This window comes from Phocoena phocoena, chromosome 10 (assembly GCF_963924675.1).
Source record: "Phocoena phocoena chromosome 10, mPhoPho1.1, whole genome shotgun sequence".
In the NCBI taxonomy this organism is placed as follows: Eukaryota; Metazoa; Chordata; class Mammalia; order Artiodactyla; family Phocoenidae; genus Phocoena; species Phocoena phocoena.
Window position 1 is genome coordinate 83,792,780 of NC_089228.1, and position 24,539 is coordinate 83,817,318.

The 24,539-nt window shown below is 39.8% G+C and overlaps 1 protein-coding gene and 3 non-coding genes across 4 annotated transcripts in view; 2 read left to right on the forward strand and 2 right to left on the reverse strand.

Annotated features, from left to right (window-relative positions):
* Positions 1-24,539, forward strand: part of LOC136129040 (zinc finger protein 665-like) — a 472,691-nt gene that overhangs the window by 307,909 nt on the left and 140,243 nt on the right.
* Positions 10,249-10,322, reverse strand: TRNAI-AAU (transfer RNA isoleucine (anticodon AAU)). Its single transcript has one exon. It is a non-coding gene; the product is annotated as a tRNA-Ile (tRNA).
* TRNAI-AAU (transfer RNA isoleucine (anticodon AAU)) lies at positions 13,393-13,466 on the reverse strand. Its single transcript has one exon. It is a non-coding gene; the product is annotated as a tRNA-Ile (tRNA).
* Positions 15,722-15,795, forward strand: TRNAT-AGU (transfer RNA threonine (anticodon AGU)). The gene has a single exon. It is a non-coding gene; the product is annotated as a tRNA-Thr (tRNA).

Sequence of the window (24,539 nt, forward strand, 5' to 3'; positions counted from 1 at the left end):
AGCAGTGTGTAAGAGCATCAAAATATTTGGCAATTCATAGACTAAGGAATTAAGATAGCATGAAGACACTGTCCTTGGTTAAAACAATGAAGTGATAGACCAAAGCAGCCCCCTCACTATCATCTCATTCTCAGACTCATTCATTTCCAATTTTCAGGTGGATTTTTTCTTCTATGAATTTCTCATTTGTGTACATCTGACTTAAGATAGCTTATTATGATTTTGTAGGCTTTCATCGAAGCATATTTTTATTAAGCCTTTGTTGCTCAAACTTTTCTTATGCAATAGTTTCCAAGTAAATATTTTTCTTCTGAGTTCTCTAATTATTTGCAACTACATGTTTTATTATTTTGTATTTAAGTCACTAATCTATCTGGAACTTGATTTATTACTGGCTGAGAGGTAAATGTCCATCTTTGTTTTCTCCAATAGGCAAAGTTAGTTATAGCATCACAATTTATTTTAAAATCAATTTTGCCTACCTACTGAATTGAAATATCAACTGTGTCATTTATTAATTTCTACATATCCTTGTATCCATTTTTAAATTTATCTATTTCCCTCTATGTATATACTTATGACAGTGCTAAGATTTCTGATTAGATTTTCTTTTAATACATTTTACTGCCCATAGAGCATTCTTCCCCTAGGCTATTTGACATTTTCAGCTGCAGGGGAATAAGAAGATAAAGAAGGGGAGGTTGGAGATTTAAATAATGTTTCAGTTTGTCATTTCAAGCTCCTGGTAAAGAATTGAGAACAAATTGAGATGAGCTGACATATGAACCAGTTAGCCTGGGGTAGAGCACAGCAGAGTAGATCAAAAACAGCCATGTTACAATAGAATGTATTTTTGTGGGGTAGGGGAATGAAAATACGAGTTCAAATACAAAAGAGAAGATGTAAAATTTCAAATGTTAGAGAAAGCTTATTTTTTTAAATAGATGATAGTCCATTTAAAAAATAATCACTATGGTATTTAGATTCATTTAGAAGAGTGATGGAACACATTTTGAAATGGCACAATTTACAATGTACTGGATATCAGATTCTTTACAACTGTTTGAACTTATGTGAAATTTTTAGATGTTGATCTAAAATTGTGCAGGGGGGTACATAATTTTTCAGAGGAGCATGCTTTCAAATTTTGAAGACTACTACTTTAGAGCAGGAGTTCTTAACATGTGTAACATAGTGGCTACAAACACAGACTTAGGAGTCAGTCTTGCTGGTTGTGTGACATTGGGCAAGTGACTTAAATTCAGCTCAGTCTACTTATCTGTAAAATGGGGACAACAACAATACCCTATCTACAGAGATAAAGTTGTCAAACTTCAGCATACATCAGAATCGCCTGGAGGGTTTGTTAAAACAGACTGCTGGGCCCCACTCCCAGAGATTCTGCTTCAGGAGGTCTGGGGTCAGGCCCCCAAATCTGCATTTCTAACAAGTTTCCAGGTGATGCTAATGCTACTGGCTCAGGGACCACACTTTGAGAACCTTTGGTCTATCTCATAAAGTCATTCATTGTGAGGATTAAAAACGTTAGTACATAAACATTCTTAGAACTCCACTGGCCCACAACAGGTGCTAATACATATTAGCCTATCAGTTAGGATTGGATTCACTGCAAAAGAAAATTCTACTCCAGTGGGTTAAACAGAAAGGAGTTAGTATATGTCATTTAGCAAGAGGTCCTGAGGTCAATCGTCCAGGGCTGGCACCACTGTTCAAGAATGTCATGAAGTTCTGAGGCTCCCTCTGTCTTCTTTGCTCAATTGTCTTTGTTCCGTGGCTTTTATCATCACAGACTTATAATAGTTGCTGTTCCTCCAGGAATCTTGTCTGAATTCCAGACAGGGAGAGAGAAGAGCAAAGGATATAGGGTAAAGAGTTGACGGAGCATGCCAGCCAAGTCACAGCCCCTCCCTTTATATTTTATTTTTTTAGAGAAGTCACTCGCATTTTAAAAATGTTTCCAGAAGTCCCCCACGAGCGACTTTCACTTGAATCTCAGTGGTCAGACCCAGCTCACATCCCACCCCAACTACAAGAGAGAAGAAAGGGAAGGATTTTGGCTTTCTAGCTACCATGGTGGAGGAAATCAAAGGAGAAAGGAGTTTAAGATAAATAATATACAGCATCTGCCTAAAGGGTATCCATGAACACACAGAAACTCATGCAAAATATCAAATGTATGTGTATTTTTTTGAGGAGTCAGTCCACAGCTTTCATTAGATACTTAAAGATCAAAAAAATATGGCTCTCAAGCCCACATTTCTTGACTCAAGCATCCAAATATTTTAACAAAAAGGATGTCTACTCCTCTGCATGCTCCATCTCAGCCATCACATGAAATCAAAAAACCTGAGAGCATGGAAGCCTCTTAATGCTCTCTCTCTTCCTTTTTTAAAAGATTCTACTGAACTTGTAAATGCCGCTTATGTTATTTAAATACCTGTTTATAAGTAGTCCTACAGGGTAGTTCTTGCGGTGTGCCTGTGTTTTAATGTGACTTCCCAAATATATCATATACTTCTTTAAAAAAGGCTTCTTCGTGTATTTTCTTCCTGTTTCATTTATATAAAGTTGCAGAACAAGGAGCATTAACTTAAGAATTAAGTTCTTCTGTCCTGAATTTCAGGCTGGCATTAATAACTGGAGATTTAGGTTCCCTGACAGAAGAAACTGGATTACTATTTAAAGAAGACAGGCAGGACTGGATTTATTTCTTTTCTAACTGTTTAAAACACTGAAGTCTGCACTTTGGGCACCTCTGCTTTAACTATCAAAACAGAGCAGCAGTTGACAAACTTATTTGGGGTTGCCATAAAACCATGTTAAATGTTATTATGAATGGTTTCCTTAAGGAATATGGATTCCTGGTGTCAAATGACATGTGAACTCTGGTCGGATATTTATTAGGTATTATGGGTTGAGTTGTATTACCCCCAAATTCAAACATTTAGGTTCTATCCCTCAGTACCTCAGAATGTGACCCTTATTTGGAGACAGGGTCTTTAAAAAAATAAAATGAGGAAAAGGTAAAGTGAGGTCATTAGGGTGGGCCCTAATCTAATATGACTGGTGTCTTTATAAAAAGAGGAAAGATGAACACAGTGACACACACAGAGGGAAGACAATGTGAAGAGACATAGAGAAAGGATGGCCATCTACAAGCGTAGAAAGGCCTGAAACAGATCTTTCCCTCACTGCCCTTCAGAGGGAATCAACCCTGTTGACACTATGATTTTGGACTTCCAGACTCCAGAATTGTGAGACAATATATTTCTGTTGGTTAAGTCATCCAGGTGTGGTACTTTGTTACCACAGCCCTAGCAGACTAGTACAGCAAGGATTCTCTGATGTTGTACAAAAGTTTTCTCTTATTCCTCACATTCAAAGACCACTTCCTTCTTTCTCCATGCAAGGACACGATTATACAAAGGCTGAGCTGTGGCCGAAAATTTGCCCATGCTTTTCATACTTACAAACACTTTCCTAAATATATGGCCCCTCTGATGTCAGAAAGAATGTCCCAAGTTTTAGCTTAACACAGAGTGTGAGCAAAAGTGTTGTGGGCAACTTTCATTCTGTCATGTTGCTTAAAAGGAAGTTGCTTGGTCACAATATTTTCCTTCCCTTTCCTATAGGCTGTGATTTGGTTTTGCCCATGTGGACAAGGATAGTGCTCTGGAGATCGCAGAGCAGCAAGAAAAGCACAGGCCACTGGAGAACTTTTTGGAGAAGAGCTTCCAGAAATTTCTGACTTGACTTTCAGCAGGACATTCACATGATAAATAAATTTCCTATCCTACTTAAACCACTGTTACTTGTTCTTTGGGGTTCTAATCATATAAACAACCTAACAAATACATGAAAAAAAAAAAGAGAATAAAGGGCTGTTAACTGAGGAGGTGGCTAAAGTTTATACACACTTCCCTAGATTATTTCAAAAGTCTGTTAACTGATTTTACTGCTTGGGGTCTTGTGCCTGTCCAACACATTCTCCACATTCTGACTATAAAGTAATCTTTCTAAGATATAAATCTGGTTATGCTACTTCTCATTTAAAACCACTGCCTAGAGTTGTACTGTCCAATATGGTGATCACTAGCCATATGGAGCTAATAAAATTAATAAACATTCAATAAAATAAATTCAATAGTACTAGCCACATTTCAAGCGTCCAATAGCCACAGGTAGCCAGTGACTACCATGGTGGACAACACCGATGCAGGACATTTCCACCATTATGCAAAGTTCTACTGGACAGCACTGGGCTACAAGATGCATGTCTAAGTCTCCTACATGATCTATAAAACTCTTTCTCTCCAGACTTACCTGCTGTTGCTATACACGTTACCAGAGGTCAGCAGGCTGTTTCTCAGATCTGCACTGTTTACCATCCTGCTGCCTGGGAATTCTGTCTTCACCTTGCCCATCTGGAAAACAAGAATTCATTTTTTAAGTGTTACCTTCTCTACACACATATAGTAAAAAAAAAAAAAAAAAAGCCAGAAGAATTGAACATGATTCAAGACTTATTTCTGATCTCTTTTATCTACCATCCCTGCAAAGAACAGCAGATGAAGGAGGTTCTTCAATTAAAAATAAAAAAATCACAACAAAAAAAACCCAACTTGATTAGAAAATGGAAAAAGAACTTGAACATTTCACCAAGGAAGATATACAAATGGCCAATAAGCACAGGAAAAGATGCTTAACATCGCTAATCATTAGGCATATGCAAAGCAAACCCACAATGATACTACCACCTCACACCCATGAGGATGGCTACTATCAAAAAATTCAGAAAATAACAAGTGTTGGCAAGGAGGAGAAGAAATTGGAATCCTTGCATACTGTTGGTGGAATTGTAAAATGGAGCAGCCGCTATGGAATACAGTATGAAGGTTTCTCAAAAAATTAAAAATAGAATTATATGATCTAGCCATTCCACTTGGGGGTACATACCCCAAAGAATTGAAAGCAGGGTCTCGTAGAAATATTTGTACACCCATGTGCAATAGCAGCATTATTCACAATCCAAAAGGTGGAAGCAATCCAAGTGCCCACCAATGAATAAATGGATATACAAAATGTGGTACATACATACAATAGAATAATATTCAGCCTTAAAAAGAAAAGAAATTCTGACACATGCCACCACAAGGATGAAACCTGAGGGCAAATACATCCTCAACCATATCTTCAAACATCCCTGATTCTTATACTAAACAATGATCTTGCTTTTCTTTCTTTTTGTTGAAGAAATATCTGCTTAAACATAGAAAAATATTGCTGAGTGCCTCAGATTAGACAGCATAAAGTGAGAACTGTCTTCTTCTACTCTGTATTATCCAAGTGTTGGACCCTGCTGATAAACTTCATTCGGAGAACCTCTACACACAAATTAAGTGCTAGTTAGGCCCCAATGCTTCGACTAGACAGTGTCAGAAGAATGGTTTCCGCCCAGAAGAGTAAAGAGTGAGATGCACTTCTTGGACCTGACAGCACCTCAGTGGTTATTATCACCCGCTGCACACTAGCACTACCTAGGAAATTTAAAAGCTCTCTAGGTGGTTCTAAAGTGAAGGCAGGCTGGCTGTGGAGACGTACTGTCTGATGACGAACACCCCCCCCCCCTTTACCATTACACAGCTCATATTTACTTGATTCCCAGAATCATCAAACTGCACTCAACACAGTCGCAACATTTCTGCCTTGCGGGTAACAGTTTTCCACCAAGTATTATTACCCAGAGCATGTGCACTCTCCAGCACCTGCCGCTCAAGAGCCTGAATGCCTCCCTGCATGCGTCCGCCCCTCATAACCACACCCATAAATAGTGACTCGTTACCTATTACCATCCGCTAGGCCAGGCCGCTTCCAGATGGACCGTATTGATGGCGAGTGTGCAGGCCTGTACCATCTGCTCTCCGGCCAGAGGCGTCTCTGCAGAGTCGTCGACTCCGTTCCGCTCCCAAATCCGCGGAGGAGGCTGTGTTGGGGTCCGGAGGCGAAGCGCCGGAGCTTACTTGCCTTCATCCCCCGCCCGCCCCGACACCTCCTGATTTTTGCAATCTGCTGCTTCTGAGCAAGAATGTGCGCCATGGGGGCCAACTTTAGTCCCAGACTTAGGCCTCTCGATATTTGCCCAAGTCCCACCTTTGTCAGGTTGGAGGCTCCGGAGCCTAGCCCTTCTCGAGCCTCCTGGAAGAACCAGGCGGTGCTGCCTGGGCACGAGATTCAGGGTGTTTGTTCCAGAGTCCGCGGAGGTCTACTGTCCGGAACACAAAACGGCGAACTCTTACGCCCTGGGGTTGAATAAAGGATGGTTTACCTCCACTGACGTCATTTCCAGGTCCGCTCTAGGAACCTGGGAGGTTTCTGCGTCTCTGTGGTTATTTCTAGCTGTTAAAGCTTCACGTGCCTTTAACTCGGTCCTAGGCCCTGCCTTCTAAATGTGCTGGGAGGGTTTGACAGAGAAATAATTTGGGAAAAACTTCAAAAGGATATATGCAAAGATAGAATAGTACAATGAATTCGATATTCATATCTCACACCTTCAACAATGATCAACTCACGGCAATCTTATTAACATATAACCCAACCCTCATTCCTCCAGACACATTGTTTGAGGTAAATCTCAGACACGTGTCATTGGTAAATTTAACACAGCCTAGACTAAGATGAAACGAGTTAGACACTTGCCTCGGGCACAAAATTTAAGAGGCTGCCAAAAAGCTTAGCAATAGACACAAATAATATTTTAAAGCAATATTTTTAAAATGAAAATTAATGCAAAAAATCTGTAATGAGTACAGTATGTTAAATAGAAAATCAGTATTACTGATTTTTCCTTCTGCTTAGCTCCTATATGACTGACACAATACTGAAACTAAAGTATCTCTAAAAGATAAGGATGCTTTTGAAAAACATAATCACAATATCCTTATCACATCTAAAAATAATAACAAAAATAAGATCAAGTGTCGAATCATTGTTCAAATTTCACCAGTTTTATATATTTTGTAAATATATTCTATAATATATATTATAAAAATCATACATATATACAAGATATATATATCATATCTATGTGTTTTACAAACAATTCATTGGACATATATGTCTCAAGTTTTTTGAAACTATAGTTTCTCTCTTTCTCCTTTTCATGTATTTGTAGAAGAAACCTGAGATTTTGTTTCCCAGGGACTTTTAAGAATGCACACATCAGAAAACTCAAGTCACTCACTCCAGTGTAGGGGAGGGAAAATAATCTTTCCCTCTACCCTTCGAAATTCTCAGCTAGGTCCCCTGTAACAAAAGACAGATTAAGAGGAGAAAAATATACAAATGTATTTAAGTTTTTGCGATATGGGAGCCCTCATAAGGAAATGAAGACCCAAAGAAGCAGTTAAGAGTTGATGCATATATACTGAATCAGAAAAAGAGTAGTAACATTATGAAACATGACAAGGCAAAGGGGCTTGAGCTAGGATAGTTAATTGGGTGAACTGACTAGGGAGATAAGGGTTAATTTGTAAAGATTTCCCTCAGCCTAAGCTTTCCACCCTTAATAATAGGAATGTTACTTTTCTCAGAATATAAGGAAGACATCTTTCACATGGAAATTTTATCTCCTACTTTAAAGAAAAGGAAGGAAAATTAGAGTGTTCTTCTTATAGCTGCTATTTTTCAACTGCCTTTAGCTCAAAATAATCCTTATGACAAAATGGCATATTTGGGGCCAACATACTCTTCCACCCTTCACCAGCTTCAGTCTATTTCCTAATGGCAAAGCCCACAGATCAGCAAACCTACCTCACAACAGCAGACTTTGCAGCTGGACCACCTGAAACTAGAGATTGTTCCAAGATTTATATGAGCAGGGAAAGCCAGAGTACTAGATCCTTTCCCTTACCAGCTTTCTTCAGCCACACTGGCCATCTGTCCCTACAGCATTGCAAGGTCACTTGGTTTTAGGGCCTTTGGAGTTGCTGTGCCTTCTCTTCCAGTGCTTTGCCTCAAATCATTCATGGCTGACTTTTTCCACATTCCCTTATCAGCTTGAAAGTGACCTCTGCAGAATGCCCTTCCCTGGCCACCCCATCAAAAATAGTTTTCCACCCAGTCTTCTCCATCATACCACCCTGTCTTATTTTCTCATAAGTATAATACACCTACCACTACTCAGAATTATCTTGATCCTTCATTTGTTTACTTGTTTGTCTCTCCCACTAGAATGAAAGTTCCATAAAAGCAAACTCTTTGCCTATTTTGTGCACAGATTGGAAACCTGTTGAGGTCACAGGTGAGTAACAAGGAGGGGCTTGAGGGAGAACTCTCTTAGCTAAAAGATATCTCTTAGATAAAAGATATCTCTTAGATATCTCTTAGATAAAAGTATCTAAGGTCCATATGTTACCAATTCCATAGACATGGATCATCTGAAGCATTATGTTATCATCAAAGGTTTGGCGACAAACTTCCAACAGGCCTGGTCTGGGAAAGCTGTCTTGGGAAAGCTGATACCTGAGTATGAAGTTTATGTGAATGAAAGAGTAGGACAGTAGGAAAGAGGTAGGAATGGGAAGGTATCTCAGATAGTGGTAATGGTGGGTAATGATACTAGGATGGAGTAGTGGGGCAAAAAGAAAATCAAGGAATGTGGACAAGCATAGAGATATAAAAAGAGAAACAAGGATCATAATCAGTGGAATGGGTAAAGAGAAAAGATTATCATGGCTCTGGGACAGCACAGGAACGAAAAGAGAGAAATCTGGTGTCTGTCAATCAGATAGATGAGTAAAACGATCAAGCTCCATGAAGGAGTAGGATTTGTAGGCTGATCTATGATGGGTAAGCCTCACTGTGCAAAAGCCAGCTAAAAAGTCAGAAGTCATTCACAGTGTTCCCAATGTCAAGGCCTTCTCTTATACTCCATCAATTGCCTAAACTCCTTTAAGTTTTACTTTACCTCAAATATGGACCACAGCTTTTTTAACTGGATTTTTTTGGCCTTTATTTCCCACCATTTATCTTTACCACAACTGCAGCAGACAATGTTGATAGCTAATCAGTGTTCTCAGTTTCAGAAAATAGAATCCACTCTAATTAAGTAAAATTAAAAGGGATTTCTTATGAGTTTACAGAGTTTCTTGGAGACCAGAATCAAGTGTGGATACTACACTTTCAGAAGCACCCAGCCATGAAAATGCCTCGGTAGAAATCTTACTGCTGCCACTTCTGGTTCCACAAAATCCTAGACAGTAGCTGCAGGTAAACTAAAATATCCCAACAACCACGCACGTGTGAAAGGATTTCAATCTAAAATTGAACCAGAGGATATGAAATAGAGAATCTCACACATGCACCCTCAGAAAAATGGAAGATAAGAACTGAGGGACTGATTTCCCCTAAATGCCTGATTTACAGAAGACAGAGACTTATCTCCTGATCCATGGATAGCCACTAATCTGGCTGGACTTCCCCCCCTTTACACTCCTTGCCCGTAAATACAGCCACCCCAAACCCATCCGTGGCTTGCTACCTGATGCATTTCTTGAATTGCAATTCCTCTGCTATTCCCAAATAAATTCAATTTCTGGTCCTTTTAACTTGCCTCAGTTTACCTCTTTATTTAGACTGACATATGCCAGAAGAGCTATCCAGGCTTTATCTCACAGTATTCATTTCTCCAAAGTCCCGCACGAGTACGTCTGCTCAGACAAAGCTACGTGACACAGGGAATCCTAGTGACAAGGAGGTCTGAGAAATGTAGCTTTTAGTGCTGCAGTCCCAGTGTATTGAAGGCACACTACAACGGGGTGGCAGAGGTGTAGAGGAAGCCAGTCTATACTACTGGTCACAGTTGCTACCTCGTATCCATTTCACCCTTTTTCCTTCTTAATATAATTCTGATTTTGTTCAGATATGCACTACTCATGCACATAAACTGGATAACTCAGGAGATTCTACCCCCATTTTAAGTTCCAGGGGCAATTCATGATTAGTCTATGATAAATATGTATGTCCTGAGCCTTTATAGGCGATTAATTTACAAATTTAGGTTTAAACCAGTGAGCAAAGGCGTTCCCTTGCTGGCTATTATCAGTTCAGAGGTAGGGAAGGGATCTAAATGGTCATAATCAAGCTTTCATGACTGTAAGAAGTTATGATTTCCTTTTGAATCATGAGCAAAGAAAACTGCCTGAGGTTGCCACGGGGGCATCAAAGGCATGGCCCGTATGGGGATCGAACCCACGACCTTGACGTTATTAGCACCACGCTCTAGCAAACTGAGCTAACAGGCCTGCATACCCATTGGGGCTCTTCGTTAATATTTTTAACAGCGTTGACTTCGTGGAATTTCTTTACCATTAACAGGAATTTCATCAGTCGTATCTCCACTGGGCCCACTTTTCGTTGAAAGAGAAAATAAAGAAGAAAGCTCTGTGTTGGTAAAGAATGAACCTTGTCTTTCAGGACATCCTTTCTTGGAACCAATGAAAATTCTTTTGTAACAAGTACAAAAACCACTTGTAATGAAAATGGCAAATTGAAACATTCTATTGTAAGGACTTTGATGTATTTGCATCTTTGAGACCACAGTAAAGGATAAGAGATGGGAAAAGAGTCTTCCAACCTGCAGAGTCTTTGGGAATGAGAAGAATGCGTGGTTGGAAGGAATAAGAGCAGTATTTTAAAAGAACAACTAATTTAAAGCAATCCATCCATCCATCCCTGAGCAAAAATTAAAAGCTTCCTTCCACAAGGAAATAATGGAAATGTAATGCTTGTGATAAACAAAAGGCATATGACTTTGATAATGAGGCTGAGCTAGGAAAAAACTCATCGTGAAAAAGCTCTAAAATGAACCCAGGAAATAGTAATGAACAAAACTTTGCATGAACAAAAGAGGAACTAGATCTGAGGTGAGAAAAGTCAGCTGATTCTTAGGACAGGTGGAAAAGAATATACATTGAATTTGGGAATGAATGTAGTGTTGTGAGAATAAAATAGACCTGCTTTTTAAGGTTGATCCCAGAATTGCTATGCTATACTGCAGTTCTGGTTTTTCAACATTTACTATTTAGACATATGTACCATATGTCTAAATAAAACACACTATTTATGTGTTTTAAATGAATTAACATATTTAAACATAACAACTAACTTATGAGGTGGGTATTATAACCATGCTCATTTTACAAATAACCAAGGACAGAATTTAGAATCAGCATTCTCATCATTTAGCTCTAGAGAACTTCCTTTTAACTAAGTCACTAAACTGCTTCTTAAAATCATGTTCATCATTTTGTTGCTGGATTACTATATTCTGAGGACCCTCCTATTCAAATAACCAAATTCATAGCATCTTGATTTATACCCCAGGGTATTAATTGCTTCAATTTTCAATTAATATTAATCTCACCACTAATATTGAATATGTAACATAGACCTGAAAACTCCTATCCCAGATAAGGAACTCTGAGCATCAGCCATGTGCACTGCATTATTATGGCAGGGTAATTCTTTCTAGGAATTTTACTCTATTATTTAGTAATTCACTTCCTCTTCTTGGTTCCCCAACAAGGAAAGGAGGTACATCGAGAGCAAACACCCTAGAGATTGATTGATTTTTTTTCTCCCTCTTTGTTTTACTCTGAAGTTTTTTTTCTTTTTATATTATACAATTATTTATAAAGGCTCATTGTAGAAAATTTAGAAGGTGTGGCTAAACAAAAAGAAGAAAATAAATATGGTCCATAAATTCCACCATCTGGAGGGAATTATTAGTCAGCACATTTGTTGAATGTCCTTTAACATATGTGTGTACACATTCTGGATGAGTTTACACTTTTAAGGTTCTATATATATATATATATATATATATATATATATAAAATGTCAGACTTACAGAAGAAGTGCAAAAATAATACAAAGAATTCCTATATACTCTATATCCATTTTCAGCAATTGTTAACACATTTTCTACATTTGTTTGGTTTTTTGTTCTCTCTTCATATGTACTCATTTTTTCCCCCCTGAATCATTTGAGAGTTAGTTGCAGTGTATTTTTTTTAAAAGAGATCATATTCATGTGCACACATTTTTGGTACTCTAATTTGTCGATTAGCTATATTTCCTTCATATCTTTTCATGAAGGACAATAATTGCCATACTGAAAAGTGAGAGAGATCAATAAATATTTGTTGAAATTATACCTAATTTTATTTGATTATTGAGCAGCTTGGGAGCCCATATTCAAACCTCTTTGAACATTATATGGCTTAAGAAAGTGCTTTATTTCACATTATAAGAGAAAATTATGGATATCATCTCCACCATCTCCTTCCTTGGGTTGGAAAAGCCTACACTTTGTACAATGGTTAAGAAGTTTGCAGAGTCAGTCAACTTCTGGCTGGCAGGACCAACTTATTTTAAAATAAACTCTGATTTGACAGTGTACAAAGTTGAAAGTGCAATTTGGGACATCCAATATATACTAAGAGAAAAATGCAAATGCAAAACAGTGAATAAATAATTATGCTATCTTTCGTGTGGATAAACAAGAAAAAATAACAATCAATATACATGTTTACTTGTATATGCATAAAGAAAACCAATAAGGATAAATGAAAAATTAAGGACAGACTTTACCTATGCGAGGTGATGGAGAAAACAGGGCTGGTGGAGGATAAGAATGGAAGCGAAACTTTCCAATGTATCTATTTTTAGTTTCTCCTTTTTTAAACATGTGATTGTCTTATTTATGCAAGAAAAACAAAATTTAAAATATTTAAAGTTATGTATACCTTTCATGTTGGTATAAATGTGCAGAGTGTATAAAACAAAGATCTTTTGTCATTTTTTCTACTTAAGTTTTGGACAATTTTTCTTTCTATTTTTAAATCTTGTTTTCTTTAGACGGAACTGGGGAGTACAGAATGACCCAGAGGGAGCAATATGAAGAATGGGTGGTTTTACAATTTGTTTTCGGAGGAAGCAATCAAATAACCCAGTTTTTTCTCCAAGAAATAGTTTCCTTACAGGAAAACAAAACAAAATGAAATAAGGAATGGCCCTCTGTTGTACCTTTCACCTGCAGGTTTCCGCTACTGTTGAGCTTTGTGAGTTGGAGAAGTGCCTGGAGCCTAGAAAAGGTACCAGGCCTTATGGGGGGCGGGCGGGGGGGGGGGGTGTCTGTTTACTCCACCCAAGCAAGGTTCTAGAACTCCCTAACAAGGAAGTTAGAAGGAAATGTGATAGTCCTACTGCGTTCAGAGACTCTTCCTCTTTGCAGTTCGGACGCCAGGTACAGAACTCTAGCATTCTAGGGTAGGTTTACTCTTTGGGGGGACAGAAAATGTCAAACCAGCTTGGCCCGTGTGGGGATCGAACCCACGACCTTGGCGTTATTAGCACCACGCTCTGACCAGCTGAGCTAACCGGCCGGGACAACGCTAGTTTTCTTCACATTACCAATGATACTTAAACAGCATTGTCTTGCAGTTTACATTGGGAAGAGAGAGTTGCTTATTTGGCCGGGGAAATGGATGAGGAGGGAAGAAAAAGCTTCTTATTTTGTCTCAAGGAAGTGTCCTTCTTCCGGGAAAACTTAATCTTTCTCAAACATCGGATTCTGGCCCGAGAAGACTCAGGCCAACGTCCCCAGTCAGGGCTTCCTGAGACCGCGACGTGTGGATCACGGAACTGACCATTGAGCCGCCACAGACCTCGAAGGACTCGGCTCCTGCGCGCGGGATCCAGATTCCTCTCTGCTCCTGGAGACCATTTCAGGCAGGTCAGCTCCTCTTGGAAGCCTCGGGACCCGGGAACCTGCACCCTGTGGCCGCCTGGCCCCGGGGTCCTTCCGCGGTCACCGCGACCCTGAGTCCTCAGCTGTGCTTTCGGCCCTCCCTCTCCGCGCGGGGGAGTCACGGCCCTTGTGCTGCAGTGCTGGTCATCGAACACTTGAGTGGCTGGGGTCCGCGGGAGGGAAAGAACCTTGCGGATGGCTTCTCAAGAGCATCTGACCGGCCATGTCCTTGGGTAGAACCAAAGACAAGGGATGTCGAAGCCAGGACGTGTCAGGGGTCAGGTCAGTTACCTGGACCTGAGAGCAACGTTGGGATCTGAAAGGGAAGGAGAAGCCGAGGCCCCAGTTGGGCAACTCAGTGGAAAGAGGCGGGAAACCTCCTTCGAGAGGCATAACTGAGAAATGCACCCTTTCCAGGCCGAAGTGCACCCTGATCCACTTGCGGGCAGGTGTCAACCCAGGGAGGGGCCAGTAGAGCAGCTAATTCCTGAGTCACCCTCTGCTCTCTTTGCTGGGTTCTGCTTCTTCCCTCCTTCCCACCACGACTGTTTCTGTTAAGTTAGGGGTAGTAAGTAGTATTTTTCAGAAGTTAATTGACCTGTGTACATTGTAAAAAGCCTTCTTTATGCTCTCTCCCGCCATTTATAAGTACATGTGTGCATATATATCTATATATATTACATAGTTTCCTTTCGGATATGCACTGCTACTATATAAAGTGTTTAGTATTTGGTATTCACGGGTTTTTTCCCCCTAGAAACGAGAATCATATCCTTTGACTGGCTAAATTTGCCATTTATTTTCTAACTTTCCATTTCAATCCTTTGCTTTTAATATCATAAATGTAAATGATTCTTCTGGTTCTTTAGCACCTTTCACTAAATTTGTACATCTTCCAAATCAACTTGCAGGTGTCTTCATTTGTTTTGTTCCGTGGTGAAAATTTTGAAAGTTTGTAGAGCAGAATATTATTAGTACTATCTATCATTCCTGTTTTACTAGGGTACTTGGTATGGTTAAGTGATTTTTGAAAATCTGGCCACATTCAGACTTACTTTGATAGTAGGCCACAGTCACTTGCTTTTGGTCATAGGTCAGTTCCCTGGAAAATAGACATTGAGATGGTGATTTGTGTGCAGGAGTTTTACTGGGAACACTCTTAGAATCAACAGCAGTGAGAGGGTGAGGGAAGTAGGATTGGGAGGAGGCAGAAGTTGAACTTGCTGTTGTAACAGCAGCCTCAGCTGATCTCATTGGGATATCTGAACCTGAAATGGCCCTTCAGTAATGTTCTGAACTGAGGCTGGATTTGCGCTACACCCAGGGGCAGGTATAACTTTGAGCAAGGTGCCTCTTCTCCCTTGAGGACAGTGCACGAGACCAACCCAGTAGTAAGCCATCAGAAGCCAACATTCCTGAAGTGGAGAGATCAGTGCTGCCATCCCGAGGATGATTTGACAGGTGCAACAAACACAGTTCTTCCAGCAACCATGTGTCAGACATGTGCTAATCTTTGACCAGTAACGCCTCAACACACTAACAGAGAAGAGAGCAGGTGTGGTTTGAACAAAATGCTGGTTAGTAGAAAGCCATTTCATTTTTTCTCTTGGGAAAAAGGCTTTGACCCCTGCTGCCAGAGTTTAAAATCTAGTGAATTTAGTGGTGTCCACGCTGGAACAATTTCCCAGGAGGAGATAGTCATCTTAATCTAGTCCCTGTATTTATTCTTCCAAAAGAACATTTTTTCCTTGGTTTTGACTGAGACAAGGTGTCTTTTTTAAATATATATATATTTTTTAATCACCTGGTAAACCAGTTACTAGACTCATTAGAGCAGAGGTGTGTAAAATTGTGTTCAAATAATATGTAACCAAATGCATCAACAAGTGAGGCTCTGTGGCTTAGTTGGTTAAAGCGCCTGTCTAGTAAACAGGAAATCCTGGGTTCGAATCCCAGCGGGGCCTACTTCTACCCTGTTGAGTGATTTAACGTGGTGAAAAAGTATTTTTCTCTGGGTGATTCCAACTTGAATTGACACCTGATGAATCTTCCAATACTCAGGACTTAAGCTTTGCTTGGGAAAAACGGGGTACTTGTAGAAGAGGACAGAGGTAGAAGGTCGAATAATAACCAGAGAAGCATGCCCAATACACATACCAAGAGTAATTTAAGGACTCTGAATATTTGTCCAAATCATGATATTAGCAGTGGATAGCTAGCCCAGCCTAGCAGAGGTTTGCCTCTTTATCCAACTGTTTGAATCAAGTGATGGAGATTCAACAGCTTTAAATACATGCCCTTTCAGATATCCTTTGGATTTGCCTGATTACTGAGAGGTTTAATTATGTTTTCAACCTCAGACACACTTGGAATAGAGTTGGCACTCAATTTTTTTTTTTACAATGAATCATTAAATGGCTAATGGCTTTTCTAATTTCAAGGTCATAAGTAGAAGTATTTATCAAGTACCTTTGAGGGACAATGGATAGTGCACTGAAGACAGAGACCCATGGTCAATGGGGGTGAGTTTAAATCCTCTAGCATTGAATCATTCTTGCTACTCACCATTTCTCCTAGTAAACCTGCAATTTTCCCTTGCATTTTTGCTCTTACCTCTATTCTAAAGGAAGAATAGAGGAAGGAAAGGGGAAAAAATTAAAGAGCTAAAACCCCCTAATTTAAACTTTAAATTGAGTACTGTAATAGCTGTTTCTACTTTTTTTTGTTTGTTTGTTTCTACTTTTTAAGTGATTCTGGACTCTAGGACATCACTGAAATTTTTGAAAAGAGAATATGATGCCATCTTAAGAGAAAAATGGTTAGTGACAAAACATATAAAGCATCTAACAAGAGTTTCGACACAGATGAAAAAAGCGTTTTGAGGTCTGAAGTCTTAGCCTCTTTTCTAGACAGATTTTTACATCAAAGTTCTGAAAAACACATCAAATCCTAAAAACAAATGTGTTTCTGTTTTATCTGCAGTTTCTTTTGGTATTCTAAGATATATCTTAAAATAATTTGTCAGACTCTACAAATGCCCACTCCCCCATACTTAGAAATGTGCATAGAATTCTACAAGCAATGATTGCACCCTAAGTACCTTCTTGCTTCTCACTGTCATGGGCCAACAGATGAATTACACCTTTGTTGAGCATCAGGTATGCAAATGTGTCAGAAGACTGACATTTTAAAGAACCCCTTAAAATGGAATTGAATCTAATCAGTAATATTCTGTACCTCCAGAAATGTTGACTACTTAATAATACTAAATGATAAAACTATCGTTATTCTATAAAACGGCTTTAAACAAATCATGGACATTCACAATTGTGTCTTTGTTAAAGGGACTTCTCTCTAACTGAAATGCTATTTCATTCTTGACCTAAACAATTCTTCATTCAAACTTCCTCCCCCATTAAATGTGTCCTGGCTTGGGATCCTCAAACGGACAGCTCCTCTTTTGTGCTCTCAGTGTAGGCCTGACGCTGTCTTAGGCCAGCTGTGTGGTTCTTTCTTCTTCATGGCCAGCTATTCATTTCTCGTGTTGGGCACTGGATAAAGTTTGGTGAACCGATTCAAATGGAAAGTCCCTTAAAAAGGTGGAAGGTAAGGCACAGTGATGATGGAAAATGTTGGGGGGAGAGAAATGATTAAGAAGTGTTTCCACTTGGTGCCCACACACTTAGGTGTGTGAAGTGAATATGATAACGACTACACTATGGAAAACTACTTCCAAACATTGTTACTCTGCAGACTTAACTGAGATCTTCTGGATTCAACTGTCCTTGTTTCCTGTTACCATACTTTCTTCTCTGCGTCTACAATTCCACATAAGCAGCACACCAAACTTAGGAGTCTTGAACATCCACAGATTGTTAAGTTTAAATTCTCTGATCCTTGCACCTAAACCACGATCACACATGGAAAAATTGAAAGCACTCGGCACTCTCCAGGGCTGACATTTACATCTTGTCTCTGTTGTGGAGTCTCTGGAGCTGACCCTTCCTTGGCTGCCTGCCTAGAGCTGATCTTTCAAAACATCCATGTCTGAAAGAGGTGTCTCCCTAATATCAAACTCATATTTCCATTGCCACCTGCATTTCACGAGTACCACTTGCACAGTACACCATGAGCTCATCTGATCATCAATCCCACTGGAAATCTGTGGTAAAACTTGACTCCTCCCACTGCCTTACCCGACCAATCAAATTATCTCAAAGTCTTCCTGATTTTACCTTCAGCACATGTGAGATGTCCTTCCCTTCTGTTCATCTGTTGGTCCCTATTTGGATCTTCAACATCTCTTCTTCACCACAATCTACAACAGCCTCTTCCTGTTCTCCCTGTCTCCAAGACTGGCCATCTAAAGCCATTCTCAACACAGCAGACAAAAATCTCTGGCTTAAAATACAAAACATAATTTCCTCCTTAAAATTTCCCAATCAAACCTTTCTTCTTTTTCTAATATATGCATTTAAACCTATATATCTCCCTCTAAGCACTGCTTAGTTGCATGTTGTATTTTCATTCTTTCAGTTCAAAGTATTTTCTAGTTTCCATTGTACTTATACTTCATTTAGAAGTGTAATGCTTGTTTCCCAGTATTAGAATTTTCTAATTATCTTTTTGTTATTGACTTCTAGTTTAATTCTGTTATTCTCAGAAAACATTTAAAAATTGTTTTATTCCTTTAAAATTTATTGAGACTTGTTTGAAGGCATTTGTTTGTTTTGGTGAATTTTTAATATGCACTTGAGAATAATGTGAATTCTGCAGTAGTTGGGTGTAGTCTGAATGTCTGTTAGGTCAAGTTGATTGGTTACTAGCTATGGTTCGTCTTCTCTATCCCTACTTATTTCCCCTTTTCTGTCAGTTTCTCATCAGCTGCTCAAGTGGTCTTTAAAATCACCAACAATGACTGTGCTTATTGTATTTCTTGTTTTAGTTTTCTCAGTTTTGCTTCATATAAGAATTGATATGTCTTCTTGCTGAATTGATCATTTTATCATTATGAAATATTCCTCTTTATCTTTAGTATGACTTTTTACTTTGATGTCTACTCTGTCTCATATTGTATACCCACACCAGCTTTCTAATGGTTGATGTTTTCATAGTTTATCTTTCCCCGTCACTTTACTTTCAATCTTTTGTCTTATTTTTCAAGTGTATGTCTTGTAAGCAGGACACAGAGGACTCCTGTTTTTCTTTGTTTTATTTTACTATTTAGCCTGCCAATTTCTGCCTTTTAATTGTTTATTGCATTTACATTAAATACAATTATTTATATTTGGGTTTAAGTTGGTCATCATAATTTTTTTCCATTTGTCCTACTTGTTCTCTGTTTCTCCTTTTCTACCTTTCTTTGAATTAATATTTGTTATTCCATTTAATCTTTGTTTAACCTAACATGTAGTATCGTTTCTCTCCAGCTTCTTTTAAGATGTTTTTATCTTTGTTTTTCAAGAATTTCAACATAATTTGGCTATAGTTTTCTTTATGTTTCTCCTGGTTGTTATTTGCTGAACTTATTGAATCAATGAGTTGTTGTCACATTTTTTTTCCCATTGAGCTATAAGTACCCTTAAGATTAGAGCATTTTAATGTATGTAAACTACGCTTTGATTTAAAAAAAAAAAAACCCTTCAATGATAACGTCTATACTCCAAGAATTATAGGTTAGTCTCCAATCTCTCATCATATTCAGATTGAAATCTACCTTCCCCTCTTTGGAAGGCACATCCCTCTTCCCTCTGATATGGCTCATATATTTCCCTTTAAGTCTCATTTCTTTCCATGCCTTACTTCAAATTCTTGGATTCCCACCCCCGCTCCACTCCACGAACTATTCCCACTTCATTCAGTTCCCAGCAACAAAATTCCCTTTCTACCTCTCTACAACCATCATATTTCTTTTCATCTATGAAGTCTTAGATTTGGTGTCATTTTCTCTGGGAAGCCTTCAGGGGCATGCCAGTTTTTTGGCTGTTCGAACAGGTTTCTTCTGAACATTGTGGTAGATATATTTGGTAAACGCATTTCTATTCATGTATAATATTAATTTCAAAAAAAAAAGGAAAAATTTCAGAGACCTAGGGCATCAAGGAATACCTTCACATGCTCGTTACGTGTGTCCACTTTCCGTAGTGTAGCGGTTATCACGTTCACCTAACTATGCGGTAGGTCTCCGGTTCAAAACCGGGCGGAAACAGGTCTGGCTTCTACTGTTACTTCTGAACTGATCCCCATTTCGGCACGAAACCCGTGCTTCCTTTTTGTGGTGCCAGACTTCAAAACATACACAGACATTTGCGCTTCTTTTGAGGTCCAGGGGTTTAAAATGAAAAGGCGTCCCGACGCCACCTGCGCTGAAGCCCGGGTCTCCCCGCCGCCCCTCCCGCGCAGGTCGCGGGCCGCTCTTTCTCCTCCTGCACTCGGCGTCCTCCCGCTGGAAGGGCCGAGAGGCCCGAATGGTGTCAACCCGAGGAGACACCCGCTGCACAAGACCCCGCCTGCGCTGCGCAGGAGACACTGGCTCCCTTGGACGTGTGGGTTTTCTGCAAAGTGACTTTCTCCTGAACTTCAGAGGAAGAAAAGCGCTCCACTTTGAAACTGAGCAGCGACCGCACAACTGTCCAGTTATGCTTATTCCTATTGGTACCATCCAGTAGTTCCAAAACTCATCAGGCGTAGATGGGGAAGAAGAGTTGTGGGGAGGAGTAGGGATGGGGGGTTGAGTAAGAGAAGACCCCTGCCCTCAAGAACCCCCTGGGTATCTGTACTGGAGAAAGGCGACTCTTCCCTGCATTTTCGGGACCGCCCCTTCCCCTCCGTTCCCACCACCCCAGGAAGATCCTCTGGGTCTGCTTCTCGGCGGGGCTTGATGTTAGGCTATTCAACTCCAGTGGGTGTCCCCCCGCAGGGGGAAATGCCGGATCCGCCCCCTACCCCCACGCCCCCCAGGCTCAGGGCGGACTCGGGGCCCTCGCTTGTCGTTGATTCCTTTTCTTCAGCGGAATCAACGCAACGTTTTCCTAAAACTCAGCATCTGGCATCCAGCTCAGGCGGAGACCTTCCCGGATGAAAGGAAGGATCCTGACCATTTCTGAAATCAGTTAGGTATTCGGGCAGTTTGAGGGATTTCCCGGAAATAAGAAAGGGTTGAGAAGTTTGGTGACTTGTTTGTGTATATTTTATGATATATTTTGCTAAAAACCATTAAGGAGGACAGTTTTTCTTTTGGAATGGACATAACACAGGAAGGAGGGTTCTTCCCGCTTTCCAGACCCACCTTCTGGGAAATTATTCTGTCTTGCAAGCGTTCAACTCAGTTAACATCCGTGCCTGCACGAAGTGACCACACGGGGGCGACAGAGATTGAGATCTCCGAATGGGAAGCCGGGGCTCCGAATTTGCCCCTACCAGCTTCTAGGAGGGTTCTCACGATCCTTGAGGTGAATTTTTTCAAACTTATTGGGGGAATTTAACTGGTGTTTCCTTAGAGGTTAAGTCACACCAGATCTCATATTCTGGATATTTTGTCTAGATAAAGGCAAGAGGAGGCAGAAACAAGCATTTTAAGAGTCTGAACCACACTACACGTTGTAGATGTCATATTATACGACACATTCCGTATAACTGCTCCAAATACCAGCTCTTAAGTACTTCTCCACCCTCACGTCACAGCTCACTGTCTCTTGCAGTCTGTATTCCATACTCATGGGTCTTCAGGTAATCAGTCTCTCTGCACGTGATGTCCCCTCTAATTGAAGAACTTTGTGCTTGCCTCATTGCTTAGTTATCTCTTGCTCGTGCTTAGATCTCAGCTGGATTATTACTTTCTCAGGGAAGACTTCCTTAAAATCCCTAAGTGAACGTCCTGTATTACTTATAGTATCATGTATTCTCTTTCCCAGCACATTTTACATTTAACAGTGTGATAACTTTCTTAATGTCTGTTTCTCTCACTGGAATGTAGTAAATTGCATGAGGGTAAGAGCAGTGTCTAGTTTTGCTCATCAATGAATCCACGCTGCCTTTCATATACCTGATACAAAATAGACACTCAGTAGATACTGGTGTTAAGATTGAACCCTTACCATGATTCTCTGAGGAAGGTATTCTTTTCCTAATTTCACTGCAAGACTCAGTATCTCAGTAATTTGAGATACTGAGTCTTGCAGTGATCGCCTATCTGGCCTAAGTGTGGATCTAGTGTGTGTGTTATGACTCAAACATGAGTACGCCTGGCTCCACATTACCTGTTCATTCCTTAATATCCTATTGGAAGTGGGTGTATTTTCTTCAAAGTCGCAAAGCTCTGATCTTTGCACCTGCCATGTGTAAGGGAGGAAAAACTTTTTCCCTACCCTCTTACATCTGTAGCTGGGACCTATGAATTAAACTGACAAAGGACAGATTACTAAAAGAAAACGTTTACAAATTTTATTGATGTTAATATTTTTATTTTAATTTTACATGCACAGAGACTTCACAGAATAGAAGTGAAAACCCAAAGAAGCAGTTAGACTCAAAAGATTTTATACTGTTTTAACAAAGGGCAATAAATTATAGAGAAGTAGAGACAGAGAAAAGAGGGATTTGGGCTTCCAAAGGCAGTAATCTGGGAAGGTAAATACATAGGGCAACTAATAGAAGATAAGGGTTATTTTAGTAAGGTTGGTTGTGCAGTCATCTTGGTGTTGACTTTCCATCTCTGGTGATAAGGGTTGTTCTCCTCCTTCTGGTACAGGAGATGGGGAGGGGAACATCTTCACAAAGGGAAATTAACGCCCTGCTTTTAGGCAGAGAGGAAGAGGGCTGAGAGTCCTTCCTGTGTTTGCTTTTTCTCCGTTGCCTTCAAAACCATCCTTATGCCAAAGTGGTATATTTTGGGGTGGCATATTCTGATTCCCTCCCCATGTTATGTTGTTGAAACTAAAAATGGGAAAGAAAGAGCTAGAACAGTAGTAATAGCTACCATTTGTTACCAGCTATTAAATCAAGTAGTTATTGATTTTTCATATATAAACTAACAAGCAAGCATAAGGGGGTAGGTGCCGTTATTATCATTTACTTGTTTTATAGATGCAGACACGGAGGAGTGCTCAAGATCACCAGGTTGTAAAATTTGGAGCCAGTATTTGCATCCATGGGTGACTGGGGCTAAAGTGTTCCACATTATTGCAGTTTTCTAGAAGAACGGTGGGCCTACAGAAAGACATGGATATTAAGATGGTGATACTGAGCATAGCATATGAAAGTGATTTTACCAGATTAGGGAGAAGGCAGAGAAAGCCAGATATGAAGAGTCTCAGAGGATATGGAGAGTAACCAGAGATAACTGTCACAAACATTATGCTTGCTATTGGTATTGCTCCCCTGGAGGAAATAGGGAAATGAATATTTCAGAACCAAAGGAGACTTGAATTTTTTCATTTAAGCGAATGGGTATGAACAATGGTCCTGATGTTGAGGCAGTGTTCCCTAAGACACACTATATAGACTGCTGCCTTTGAATGTGAGCACCAGAAAAGTTCTAGTCAAATACATGGTTCTTGTGGAGGAAGCTGTTTGTTTTGAACCATCCCAACCTCTGTAGTTCTTCCTCTTTCTCCAAGTCAGCCAACACTGCTTCCCTATCCTCTCCCCTCAACTTCATCCCTAACCCTTAAGGCATTTCTGGAAGAGCAGAAAGATCTTTAGGAAGGAAGTCTGAATGCTGGGTTTCTGTCTTGGTTTTATTATGTTGTGATCCTGGGAAACTTAATAACCTCTCTGCATCTCACTTCCTCATCTGCAAAATGGGATATTAAAACCCATTTCATTCATTTTCAGCAAATATTTATTGAATGTCATCCATTCAATAAATGTACCAGACATTCCTCTAGGTACTGGGAGTCTAGCAGTAAACAGACAAAAATCTCTGCCCTCATTGGAGTTTGCACTCTCATAGAGGAGACAGAAAATACACAAAATAAACAAGCTAGTTTTAAAGTGTGTCAAATGATCATAAGTGATATGGAAAAAAAATAAAGAATGGGGAGGAGAAGCATTGAAATAAGGGGAGGAGAAGCATTGGAATGAGGGGAGGAGAAGCATTGGAATGAGGGGAGTTTATACTTATGGCCGTGTTTCACTGATAAGGTGATATTTGAGAAAAGACCTGAAGTAGATAAGGGGCTGAGTCATACATATATCAAAGCAAGAGTATTACCAGCAGGGGGAACAGTCAGTGCAAAGGCCCTGAAACAGCAATGTGCCTGATACATACAATGTAAAACAAGAGAGTCAGTATTAATGGCAGCAGAGTAGGCAAGAAGGAGTACAACCAGAGAAATGAGATCACGGACAATCCAGTAGGCCCAGTGAGGACTTTGGCATTTACTCTGATGAAATGAGGAGTTGCCGGTTCAGTTTTGAGCAAAGCTGTGCCATACAGTGTTTTAGGTTCACAAAGATCTCTCAGACTGTTTTTCATAGAATGTTTTGTAGGGATGAAAAAGGTGGAAGAAGGGAAACCTATTAAGAGATTTGTGTAACATTCCACGTTAGAGATGAAGGTTTCTTGGAGCAGGGCTGTAGCAGTTGGGGTGGTGGGAAGTTTTTCAGATTTTATAGGTAGAACAAGACAATTCCCCCACATCCATGGAATGAAAGAAAAATTGAAGTATTAAAAAATGTTGCCAACTTTTTTTTTTTTGCCTAAATA